The sequence below is a fragment of the Marmota marmota genome, unplaced genomic scaffold (genome assembly GCF_001458135.2).
Source record: "Marmota marmota marmota unplaced genomic scaffold, marMar, whole genome shotgun sequence".
Taxonomy (NCBI): Eukaryota; Metazoa; Chordata; class Mammalia; order Rodentia; family Sciuridae; genus Marmota; species Marmota marmota.
In genome coordinates this window covers 4912365-4926070 of record NW_026000137.1, presented here as the reverse complement: position 1 = coordinate 4926070, position 13706 = coordinate 4912365, and the positions used below count along the sequence as shown (strand labels likewise).

General features: G+C 36.9%; 1 protein-coding gene across 1 annotated transcript in view; it reads right to left on the bottom strand.

Moving 5' to 3' along the window:
• Steap4 (STEAP4 metalloreductase) overlaps positions 1–10592 on the bottom strand; it is a 31215-nt gene extending 20623 nt beyond the window's left edge. Inside the window, exon 1 of the mRNA XM_015502342.2 lies at positions 10461–10592. The gene's annotated coding sequence lies outside the window, so the exon portion shown is untranslated. The remainder of the gene's footprint in view (positions 1–10460) is intronic.
• Positions 10593–13706: the final 3114 nt, after the last annotated feature.

Sequence of the window (13706 nt, the reverse complement as noted above, 5' to 3'; positions counted from 1 at the left end):
TTTTTTTTTTTTTTTTTTTTTTTTTTTTTTTTTTTTTTTTTTTTTTTTTTTTTTTTTGGAGAGGGATGGGGGTGAGGAAGAGACAGAGGGAGATAGGATACTGACAAGGTTGTAATGGGTTTCAGAAACATTTCATCTCTTTTATAATTTTCCCTGTAGGTAATTTTACTGAGATGCTAGAATTTATATTTTTATGAAAAAAAGGCAAAATGAGTACTTGAATATGCAGGCCTCACAACAGAGTGAGTCAAAGGGTGCCGGGATCCAGACTTGGTGTCAGATTGTAGATAGCTAGGTAGCTTTGCCTAGGAAACCTTGAAAAGCTCTCTTACAAGGGCTGTAAAGTTATAGTTGGATTAAGTCACACAAATCTGCTATGGTGCTTTCTCCCTCCCTTCTTCTCTGTCTTTGCAGTACTGGGAAACTCAGGCCTTCTGCATGCTAGCTAAGCAATCTACCTCTGAGCTACATCCCCATCCCTTATTATGTTTTATTTTGAGACAGGGTCTTGCTAAATTGCCTTAAACTTGTGATTCTTCTGTCTAAGCCTCCAAAGTTCTGGGGTAACAGGTGTGTACCACTGCACTAGGCTGTTAGGGTGCTCCTTAATAGCAGTTCATGTACTAAAGCACACTATCTTGTTGATCATTTGCATGAAAACATTATTAAAGTCACTCTGCCTCTCTCTCCACTTGAGAATTCAGCTTTGAAATGTTGAAGTGATTGTTCATTCAAATATCTAAATTCCTCAGACATTATCCCCTCTTTACACACACACACACACACACACACACACACACACACACACACAGAGGTATTGCAGCATACAAATGCAGTAATTTTGCTTGGCAACTGAGTTTTGGAATACAAATAACACCTTCAGACTGTATGAGCTATTACAAGACTTTTTATTTTAATCTGATGCCTATAAACAGGATTTTTTGGTTCCTTCTGTTTTATTATTCTTTCTGAATTTCAAACTTCCTCTACCAAAGCCCCAAATTATGTGACAATATATTTATAATAAACTGAAGTCTATCAATCAAATGTTTACTTTCATCATAAGGCAAATGGGCAGGAGGGAGTTCTGCAGCTATGTCATCCTTCTTGTGATTTGGAACATTTGTTTCAATATATCCAGGGATGATTGAAGAGCAAAAACTATTTTAAAAATGTAAAATCCTTATACTAATACAAGAACCCATCCAATTTATTCATTGAATTATATCCTTATATAGTGAGATCAAGGCTCTTTAGGGAAAACAAACATTCACATTTGAGCACATATTTTCTTTTCTATTTTTTTAATGAATATGCAGTACATTTTAGTGTAGGGAAATCAGAAGACTTTGGTTTAAAAAGACTACTGACTACCGTTTATTTAAAAATTAATGTTTCCATAATCAATGAATTCTTCTGATTTTTTGACAGACTTAATTCGTCTAGTTTTAACTGAGAATTTAAATGTGTATTTTTAATTTTAGCTTTGTAGTTAGAAGTTGCTCCATTTGCAAGTGTAATTTCTTCTTGGTGGTATTTATACATAATTTTCAAAGTCATTTGATATATCCATTAACACATCCCTTAAAATATTTACTGATTGCCTACTGTATACCACGTATTATTTTATATGCTGAAGATAGAGGATAGAGGTGAAGAATACAAATATAGAGTTACAAGAATACAAATATAGAGTTCAATTGAAAATCTTTTTAACCCTTTAAAAAGTGGCAAACCAGAATTCTGATTTGTGTGCTTCAAAAACTGTGTATATACTCTGTTGTAAAAAGTTGGACAATGTACCCATAAATAGTAAACAAGATGATTTCAGATGGTAAGTGTTTTGAAGAATACAGAACAGAATGACAAATCAAAAGGCTTTGACAGAGAGAGGTAGGCTATTTTTGAGAGTTGGTCAGCATAAATATCTGTAAGAGTTGTCAGATTTAGCAGATAAAAATACACTGTGCTCAATCAAATTTTAATTTCAGCTAAATAATTAATACTTTTTTAGTGCAAGTATATTGCTTGCAATATTTAGATCACACTCATACACAAAAACTTTTAATATGAAATTCAAGTTTGGCAGGGCATTATGCATTTTATTTGGCAGCTTTAACCAAGCTGAGACCATAGGATGAGATGTGGCTTCCAGGTAAGGACTTTTCCAGACGGAAGGGAAGGCAAGTGTGTATGTATTCACCAGCTGTGATGGTGAAGACTTACCCGTACAGAAATACTGCATTTAAAATAGTTCAATTGGCAACCAGATTAGTAAAGCTATTAGTAGCATTTTAATACAATTTCCTACTTTGTCATGTGAAATGGAAGATTGATTACTCAATGCTTTTTTTGTATTTGTAGACTTTTGTCACTGAGTGATAAACCAGTCAGAAGAACAAAGTTGGCTAGAAAAGGACTTCAAACTTGGAAAGTAGTGTCCATTTTAATTGAATACCAACCAGAACTAAGATAAAGCATTCTGAAAGTGATATTATTCAACTGAAATCTTAATTCTAATTACACCAAACTTGTATTTGTTAAAATAAAAATAAAAGAACACACACACACTTTTATTTAGAATGGAGAGGACGTTAAGAGATTTAAAACTTGCTCAAACTAATTTCCAGACCCCACTCCTGGTTTCTCAGATGTGTGTGCTTCTTAGCAACTCATATATTTCCCCATCTTATTACTAGCACATCAGTTGAAGTAAGAATTAGAGCAACACCGTGGTAAGGTAAATCATGATTTTGTGATTTCCAGAATAAGTTCTGGTAACTACTTAAAGTTACTCATAGCCATAGACCAATATTATTTCAAGCTCTTCATCTAAATAAATCACTGTAGGTTGGTTGCTGGAAAATAGATAACCTGAATTATTTTGTGAGAAAGTGTTACTTTATATCTTAGCAACCAAATTTATTGGTGATCAGTTTTTTTTATGCTAGCTAATATGACAGAAGAAAATAGTAATCACTTGTTCAGTCTGATCAAGTCATGGAACATAATTAAAGATAACTTTTACATTAACCTTCTGTGGATATATGCACTGCTACATTAATTGCTAATAACTAGCTAGGAACTAGTTATAGCATGTGCTATAACTACAGTGATTCTGTTATGTTTCACTACAATCCATTGAGTTATGAGGACTGGGAGGTAATGTAGGCATTTTATCTATTTTAATTGAATGCTACAGAAAAAGAATTTATTTTTAATGTAAGTTCTTTGTCAATATTCTAGTTCAACTAAAAATCTCATCAATGTTGCCACATTTAGGTCCCAGCAGCATCTGTCAGGATAAATTAAGATCATTTTATGATTTCTTGGTGAAGAATTTCATCATGTAGGCTCATCATAGCCTAGGGTACATGACAACAAGGTCAGGGATAATTTACCTTGACCTCTGCTTACATTTTAAATCCTGAAGAATTTACAAATCTGTGGTTCACCAACAACTTCATCATAGAGTGGTTTATCTGATGTGTCATTGCTACCAGATAAACCACTCTATCTTATTGATTTGGTGTTATTTGACTTACATATTACATGAGAATTTGCTTACTTTGATGATCTGTAATAATACACTTAATATTCAGTATAAATTAATGGGTGCTGCCAGGTGTGGTGGTATATACCTATAATCCTAGTGACTATGAGGCTAAGGCAGGAGGATTGCAAGTTTGAGGCTTAAGCAACTTAGTGTGACTATGATTCAAAATGAAAAACATAAAAGGGCTGGGATATAGTTCAGTGGTAAAGCCCCCGGGTTAGATACCGAGTACTAAAAAAAAAAAAAAGTGTTGCTTTTCTAGGTCTACTGTAGTCAGAGACATTTGAGAAGTTATTTTGATCAAATAAAATTTCCTTATGAAATTAATCTTCATATTAAGGCCACTAGAATTATCTAAATATTAATGACTGCCAACTTGGGGATAGAGCAATTTTGCTGTGGATCTGACCTTGCCCCATAGGTCCTGCTGATGGGAGAGTTCCATTCTGTTTTAAAGTACCTCCTTGGGCTGGGGATGTGGCTCAAGTGGTAGCGCGCTCACCTGGCATGCACGTGGCGCTGGGTTCGATCCTCAGCACCACATACAAATAAAGATGTTGTGTCCGCCGAAAACTAAAAAATAAATATTAAAAAAATTCAATTCTCTCTCTCGGAAAAACAAAACAAAACAAAACCAGAGTACCTCCTTAACATTTTTAGATATTTCCTGCCCTACCCCCCCAGCCTCTTGCACCCTCTTTTGTGTATCATTTTCCTCCACTTCTCATATGGCTCTTGGAAAAAAGGACTCCCAGTAGTCCAGGGCTTCTAATGTTCGCTGAGACCCATTAGACAGGGCTGTTCAGCTCATTTCTTACCCCATGGAAAAATGCTTTTGAAACTCCCTCCCTACCCTTCTGTCATACTTTGATGCATAAGTTTGAGAGCAGTGCCACTTGATAAATATTTTTAAATGAAACAGTTTCTTCTTTGTAATTCCTAGGTTATTTATATACTTAATTTGATGCTAGGGATTGAATACAAGTCTTCTTGCATGCTAAGCACATAATTTACCTCATAACAACAGCCCCAGCCCTCAATTCCTAGGTTTTTAGTCTCAGCTCCCTTGAGTAGTAAGGATGGAACTGACTTGCCAGCTGGGAACTTGAAATCATCCATGGTGAGAGTTTTTACAGCATAGAATCACCAAATATTACAAATCAGGACTTTTTTTTTCCTTAGTCATATGCCAGTGGATCCTTCCCTGCCTCTCTCCCTTTCTCTCCACAAAGATGAAAAAGTAATTGGGCTGACAGCATGAGACCACTTTTCTCATCCTTATTGTACCTTAGACCTTAATCACTTTCCTTAGGATGTGCCTTCCTCCTCATGCTCCCAAGTTCTTTATGAGAACAGAATCCATATGGTTTCCCCAAACCCTATAAAAGTCCCAGCCTCTGTCAACCTCACATGTAGTTTTGGTTATAAGCCTTCCTTTAGATCTGTTCACCTCAGGAAATAGAAACAGGGAGTCTTTTAGGTACCACCACCCTAAACACTTACCTTCCATTTTCCCAGATGTGCCTCAAAAATAGTACAATTTAGGATCTCAACCTGGAAAAAGTATGCCGATGGCACACTTATATTATTAAATGCAATGAACCATTTATTGACCCAATTTCTTTCTCCTCAGCCTCCTCCTATTTTCCATGTTATAGAATCAAATAAGCTGAAGAGATTACCTTTGTACTTTGGTATTAAGGAAGAAATAACTAGAAATATGGTAATATTTTGTGTGTTTGTGTGTAAGAATGATTGATATTATTTAGTCCTTTTGAAATGCTCTGTAGGTTTCATATGGCTTTCAGGTATCAAAGAAGGACTAAACTGTTTTACTTAAGTTAACCTAGGTAAAAACCTTAAAAATTCAATATTCTAATCTTTATGACCTCAGTTTAATGCCTTAATAATATTATATAAGTCTTTTAAATGAATTACTCTTTAAATGAATTAGAATCCAATGTATTATAGTTGTAAGTTTATTATGAAAACTTAGCCAGTATAGCAATGCAATAGGTTACTAAAATGAAGGTCAGTGAAAGGAAACAGCAAACTTCCTGCAGTTTCATCTACTTAAAAAATAGTAAGTTCAACTATTTATATCCACTGTTTAATACAAAGCAATCTCATGCCTCTCTCCAATGGCAGATAGTTAAAATCTGGTCTTTGCCATTACACTTCAACATGTTAACTAATGCAGTGCAGGTAGCATCCATACTTATCTGCTATGCCCATAATGGTCAGCATCTTCCAAAAATAAAAATCAGTGTTATCAACAAACTACTTGGTAAGATTCTATGATTTCTACACAGATTTATTACTGAATAGACTTTCTGTACCAGGCCCTGTGCTATGTACCAGGGATCAAATGATCAATTAGATGGTCGCTGTCCTCAAAGAGGTCTCTAGGAAGATGCAATACATAATCAAACGCAATGCACTGTGTGAGAGGGAGAGCAGAGGAGTGTGCAGAGAGGCTGGGAGTCCACAGGAGGGACACTAATCTACTGGGAAACGGGACAAAAAACATTTACCAAAGTCTGTGCAAAGTTGTTCCAGCTATCATTTCACATGGAATCAAGGTTAAGCTGAAAGTTTCCATACTCTGTTAAAAACTAGACACAGGTGAAAGATGCACTATGAGTGTCCACCATTACATATCCCTTCCAATCTATTTCCATGGTCCACAGTGGCAGTGCCATCAGACCTGCTGGGAGCTCCAGCTCTGTTCATTTTTTTTTTTTTTCCCTTTCTGGTGCTGGGGATTGAGCCCAGGGTGTTCTGCCACTCAGTTACATTGCCATACCCAATTTTTTTTTTTTTTTAATTTTGAGACAGGGTCTTACTTAAATTGACTTGAATTTGAGATCTTCCTGGTTCTGCCTCCAGAGGTGCTAGGGTGACAGTCCTGTGCCACTACACCCTGCCTTGTAATCTTCTAGCTCTGTTCTTAATGCAATTTTTTTTCTTGATTATTGGGTGCTGATGCCAAAGACAATTACTAGTTTGTTTTCTTCTAAAACACTTTTAAGAGGCATATTCTATAGTTCTATTAAGTTATCTATTAGTCTTCTCTTTGTTCAGAATAGTTCCTAACTTGAAAAATACTCTTTGCACACATTTTTCTTCCTTTTAGGATGAAAAGTGAACTTTTTCCTGACCTTAAGACAGATCATATCATCTACATTTAAAAGAAGCCTCTCTCTCAAAATAACTTTTGAGAAACATGTGACTGTCAAAGTACAAGGTCTTACAAACTCTCTACGCGTAGCTAAATAATTTTTTTGAGAACATTGTGAAGAAGAATTTGGATTAGGATGTCAGTGTCCTTCCTAGTTAATTAGAGTAGAAATATTTAGTAGACTAATGCATTCTTTTTGCAGTGATGCATTTCTGAAAGATGATATTGAAATAGTGCCACTATTCTTTGCTTTTTGATCCTTAATTATTTTGGAATAGCAAATTGTTTATGTATACAGGCCATGTATATTTTCTTACTATACATTATTTTAAGCATTAATTATCCTCTAGTTATTTACTTAGTTTTATTCCTTGTAGGACTAATTTCTTCCTAACAAAATAATGAGTGTTAATCCAGATCATCTTAGAAATGACCTGCAACTCACTGAAAATTTTTTGAGCAGATTTAGTGTTTCCTGTAGAACTAATCTGGAAGTCTTCATAATGAACTAATTAATCATTCTTTTTGTATATGTAAAGATGTGTCAAACTGGTAACCCCAGAGACCTTATCTTTGAGACAAGGCCTTATTTTTATTATTATCAAACCTAAACTTTGAAGAACCCAAAAGATAATCCAGAAAAATTCATTATCTGCAGTATATTCTAGATTCTTATAGGAATTATGGGTAGATATAAATGCAGACACTTAACAAATACCTTCCTCCTCAGAGGATAACACAGAGAAAACTACCTGCAAGGTACCCTAACAATTCCTCAAGCTTTAAAGGATTATTGTATTGTTTTATTTTGTTTTGCTAGCAGTTTATTTGTCTTTCTTAAGATTTCCAAGGAAATGACTTTTTTTTTTTTTTTCAGTACTGGGGATTGACCCCAGGGCCTCACACATAGAAAATGACTTTTAATTAGAGGTGGATAAAAATATTTAAATTAATTATGAAGAGAACTAGATGGCAGAAATCATGAAACACTAAGATGTGTTTCTGAGAGTGACTGCAGACTCAACTACTTGGACTTTGAAAGGAGAATCTATATCCCTTTAATAATGATATTAATAATGGCTGATTTAGGGGTAGTCCTTTAAGAGAAAAAGTAACACAAGTAATTGCTCAGGGTTTCTTCAATTTTAAAATTCTATGACAAATAAACTTATTTTTCTTAAAGTTATTCACAACACAGTGCAAGGTCTAGGATTTTCAATTTACTTACAGACTTAAAAAAATCTGTTTGGTTCCTTCTAAACAATAGTTAGTGAGACTAAGCAAGACAGGTATCTGGAAGTATTTCAAGTTCAGGGTCAGGCCATGTATATGTTGGTTTCTGAGCCTCCAGTTGCTATGTGAACTTCGGCAAAACCATAAATGTTGCCAAATGGAGAAAGTGCTGTGACCCAATTTCTCTGTACACATGTACCATTTACTTTACAACCTTGAAGCCAGATAATAGAGAGTGCTTCATCTTGTTTTCTGGGCTGGCAGTATTTGCCATGCAGGTGGAATACATGCAAGAGGACTCTCAGACTGTGCTAAATCACAGCACTCTGAAAAACCCAGGGCCTTGCAAAAGGCCATATCTCAAAAAAGTTACTGCTTCAAATAAATGTGCCATTTTAGAAAATTACACCTACTGTAACAGAAAAAAAAATGTTCTTTCATGTGAGTGACATTTATATGATGGCCATTTATAGAGAATAGGACATTCTCACATAGCAAGGCTATGAAGAATGGTTTTGAAAGCAGAGTATTCTCTGAATGATAAATGTGGTAGAACTTTAAGATGCTCCTGTGGGATGAGACTCTTCCCTCCACAGCTGGGTGGTTTCCTTAAAAAACTAAACCTGTGTTATTTTGAAAAAAAATTACTTAGATGTACTTATATCATTGGCTAAATTTCTATCATATTTCAAACCTACAGCATCTTAAGTCACATGGCTTTTCACCTTGTTAGAGTTGGACTTTGTGGATCACTGAGGCCAACAGCCTTTCATTTTACACCTGCAGAAACTGAGGCTGGGATATTGAGTTTCTAGTTAGAACTAGGAATAGAATTCTCTTACCCCACCTGCATATTCCATACAACTCATTTTCCATTACACTAGTTATCTCTTAAAGAAAGTGCTCAGACTATGTGAAGAGAAAGGATGCAGAATTGGAGAAAATTTTTGCCAGCTACTTTTCAGATAAAGGACTAATATACAGAATATATAGAGAACTCAAGAAACTATCAAAACTACAAAAAAAAAAAAAAACAACAACCACCCCCAAACCAAGTAACCCAATCAAAAAATGGGCAAATGAACTAAATAGACACTCCTTAAAAGGAGAAATGCAAATCTGTGGAAAAAATGTTAAAAAATTTTAGCGATTAGGGAAATGAAAATCAACTACAGATTTCATCTCATTCCAGTTAGAATGGCAGCCATCAAGAGTACAAATAATAAATGCTAGAGAGGATATAGGAAAAGGAACACTTTTACATTATTGGTGGGATTGTAAATCAGTACAACTGCTATGGAAATCAGTATGAAGTTTCCTCAAAAGACTAGGAGTGGAACCATCATATGACCCAGTTATACCACTCTTCCATATCTCTTCTAAAGAATTAAAGTAAGTTGTACTATAGCAACACCTGCATACCCATGTTTATAGCAGTACAATTCACAATAAATAAAATATTAAGCCAGCCTAGGTGTCTGTTAATGGATGGATAAAGAAAATATATTTATATTTGAATATATATTTGAGTTTTATTCAGTCATAAAGAAGAATGAAATTATATGTCATTTTCAGGAAAGTGGATGGAACTGGAGAAAATCATGCTAAGTGAAATAAGCCAAAGTCAGAAAGCTAAGGGTCATACATTTTCTCTCATATGTGAAGCTAGAGAGAAAAAAGTAGGTGGGGGCAAAGGTGGGGTTTCTCATGATAATAAAGGGAGACCAGTAGACTAGAGAAAGTGGGGGGGGGGCTAGTGTGGAAGCAATTGACCAAATTATATGGTTATATTGTGTGCATGTACAAATATGTAACAACAAATCCCACTATTACATTGAATTATAATAGACGAATAAAGAATAAAGTACATATTTATATGGGGGGAAAAAAGAAAAACGTGCTCAAATTGCACTGCAGACGGTGGGGGAACTACCTTTCACTTGTCTCTGGACAGAGAACCAAGGTTTTATTGTCTTTTCACACGTAAAATACAATAATAAACAATAATACTCTTTAAAAAAATTGCTAAACTGCTTAAGGAAGTTTAAGTCACGATCAAGGATGCAAAAGGGTGTTAAACTCAGGACAAATTTTCAGCTCATGGTCAAGATGTGACCTTAGATCTGAGTTCTGATTGCCAACCCACATTCTTCAAGAGTCCCTTCTGATGGGTGACAAAGATGTGCACCAATCCGGACGTACGAAGTAGAAACGAAGCCAATACATCTGTCTTCCTCTTTCGGATTTGTCTGCACGCTGGGTGATAAGCGATAAAACTCGAGGAAGTTAGAAGTTGGTTGAACCGATAGCGTGGCGACTTTGGGTGACTTTTCCCCGAGAGGGATGAGGGGCGAGCTGGGGAGTTTGAATACACCTTAGTGCGAGCAGGCTGGGGAGTGGGGATCTGGAAGCAGTAGTTCAGGTGGGAGGAGGCAGATAAGGCTGTGTAAGAAAGGTACACGACAAAAGCCGGAAAGGTGACCCACCCACCTGCGGGATGAGCGCCTCCCGGTGCTGGGGTCCAGCGGAGCTGCAGCGGTGCGCGCCACGGGTCTGGCCCGGAGAGGGAAGCTTTGCGGGACGTCCCCTCCAGCTCACTCCTGCAGCTCGCTGCTCTCCGCGGTTTAAGAAGCCAGAGAGGAGGGAGGGCCTTCTAGATTTCGCAAGAAAAGCGTGAAGAAAGGTTTCCGGGAAGAGTTTAAGCTGGAAATCCCGGGAAGCTGGAAGGACCAGAACTTCCTGTGTTGTTGTTGCTGCAGATGTCCCCGCTTACATCTGGCTAGCGGGGGATTTTAAGGATTTTTCCCTGAGCTCTTGGGATCTTTGAATCCCAGGCTGATTGAGCTTAGGAAGGCAGAGGAGCACACCTTTCATGAAGGAGCCAGAGAGGTCTCTCTGAGATGCTGAGAAAACACCACCTGAGCTAGGCTCCTAGGCATTTCTCCTGCTGCAGTCTTGTCTCAGTTCAGAGTAAAAGGTGACATTGTTCTCTGCTTGGATACCGTGGGTTTTTATTGGGATCATAGTTTGGATGCTCTTGTTTTGAGGTATTTATCGGGCAGATAAATCTTTTGAAGGAAGCAAAACAATGAAAGAGGGATCAGAAGTCCTTCTATTAGTGAGGGATTGGTTCCAGGACTTCCCATGGGTATAAAAACCTAGGAATGCTCAAGTCCCTATAACCTATTCACATTTGCCCATGTATTTAAAATCATCTCTGGATTATACTACCTAATACAATTGTAAATGCAGTGTAAATAGGTGTTATATGGCATTGTTTGAGGCCCAGTAAGAAGAAAAAAATACCTATGTTCAGTACAGATGAAAAAAAAATTCAAAATTATTTTTGAAATGCAGTTATTTGAATCCAAAAATGTGGAACCTTGGATATGGAGGCCAACTGTGAATGCAATTGGGATTGATGTGTCTTTTTACAAAGGAGGAGTTCAAAAACTATACCCATGATAGTTTAAGGTTTAAATAATCATGATACCATATGTGGCAAAGCACTCCTGTACCCCCAAACTCTGTGGTTTAAGACACAGAGTCCTCCCAGTTTGTCTCTCACCTGGCCATCTGGCCTCAAAATACATGCCTCCTTGCCAAGGTCCAGAGGCCCAGTCACATGGGAGGCATGTTCCCAGAGCTGCTGAGCCCACCTCACCTCCCCTTTGCTTGGATTGTAATTCTCCTTGGAATTAGCACAGTCCCAGTGTTTTCCAGGAAGTCTTCTCTGAGACATAGTTGTAACTAAATCTTTTCCTTTTCTATACAATGTCAGTACAGTATAGTTTATGCCTTTTTTTCTTTTTGGTGGTACTGGAGATCAAACTCCAGGCCACATAAATGCTAGGCAAGCACTATACCACTGGGCTATATTCCCAGCTCATATTTATACTTTTCACACAGCAATTAGGACAGTTTTCCTTTCAAGAGAGTTATTATTGTGCTCCTCTTCTGGAGCACCAACTCTGAGGGTTGATGCCCTATCCTTTTCAGCCTGGAATTGTCCACCACATGTAGCACAGCCCTTTGCATGTAAGTATTTATTGCACTCAATAATTTAAAGAGTCTACTGCAAATTATCATCTTTTGCAAAGAGTTCATCTGATAGTATCCTTAGGCCAGGGAAGAATTTAAAAAGGTAGTCATATATTTATAGAATCTAATTTTTCCAGTTTGTAGACAGATAGGTCAAAGAAGTGTGTGTGCCTAAGAGGCCAATGCTTGGTCAATTTGATATCTGGTGAAAGACAGATTGGGAGAACTCTGGGTTTTACACTGCAGAGTTTTGGGAGTGAAGAAGTGTTTTGCTTTGTAGAAGTGCCCTGGTCTAACATCTGTCTTTAAGCTTTGTGGGGACAGAAATTTGATTCTCAACATACTGACTCCAACATTTACAACCAGAATGTGGATTTGTTAATTGCCAAAGGAATAGAAAACAAATGGTCACTGTGAAAGGACAGTTGCTGAGGGCACCAAACTTTCTGGCTACCATCTCTCCTTGCAGGCCCTTCCAGTGGAAGGCATTTTATATGGAGAGAGCTGCTCAATAAATAGGGGAGTGAGTTATAAGATTCTAAGGTTTACTGTCATCTGGTTAAGAGAGGCAGCTATATCTGTGGTGACATAGCTTAGAATAACAAATAAAAGTGAATTGTCTTTATTAGTACTAAACTTAAGAGGCACTTGACTTATTTATCTTGTGGTTTAAAGATTGATTTTCCCCTTAGTTCTAAGAGGGACCTACAATTTATAAGTCTTCTAGTTTCTCCTTAAACTCTTACTGTAGCAGAAAATTAAGACTTTTCTTTTTTTTTTTTAGGGATTCCTGTCTGTTTGGCCTCGGGTCTTGGTCATTTCTCTCTCTTTTTCCAGGCCTTTCCCTTACAGTGGAAAAGGTGGGGCTTTTAACTAGGACTGACCCTGGAAGGGGCTGACTTGGTAGTCTATTAATAACATGTATATGTGAAACTCTTGTCAACTAATTTCTTATTAGTGAAGATTTGCCCTTGAACTGTCTGCCTCCAGATGCAGACAGCTGGAGTCTATGGAGCAAGCCACTTTGGTTTCTAGGTAATACTTGGATCTATTATGGGTTGACATAATGGACAACCATATTCCCAACTGTAGCCTCCAACTAATAATAGAATCCTTGCTTTATATATTGATCATTATTAAGTAGATGAAAAATTTGAAACTTGGTTGTTATGAGAGGCAGATATATTTCAGTTATGTAAGCTGTTTTCTTTGCTAAAGGCAACCAGAGACCCAGAAAAGGATGGATGATTGAATTACTGGGATATGAGGGATGGAAAAAATTGTGTTTATTAGTGCTAAATGTAGGAGGCACTTGGCTTACTTATCTTGTGGTTTAAAGACTGATTTTTTACCCTTAGGCCTAGGAGGGACAACACACAATTCATAACTCTTCAAGTTTTTCCTTAAAGCCTTGCTGTAGGGGAAAATTAAGTTTCCAAAGATGCCAGTAACCTGAATACCTAAGGATTTGTTGTTGGCAGGATTCATCCTTCTTTCTGTAGCACTATCATCAGAACTCCAGATAAACCTTCCCAGATGTTGCACACCAGGAAAGAATTCCACACTGTTATGGGATTCAGCTTTTAAAAGGTGTTTGGCCTGGAGGCAATAGTCTATTTTTGGTATTCTATCATTAACATGTGTAGTGGAAACTCTTGTTGACTTAAAGATTGGTCCTCTTCTGTTTCCCTGTTA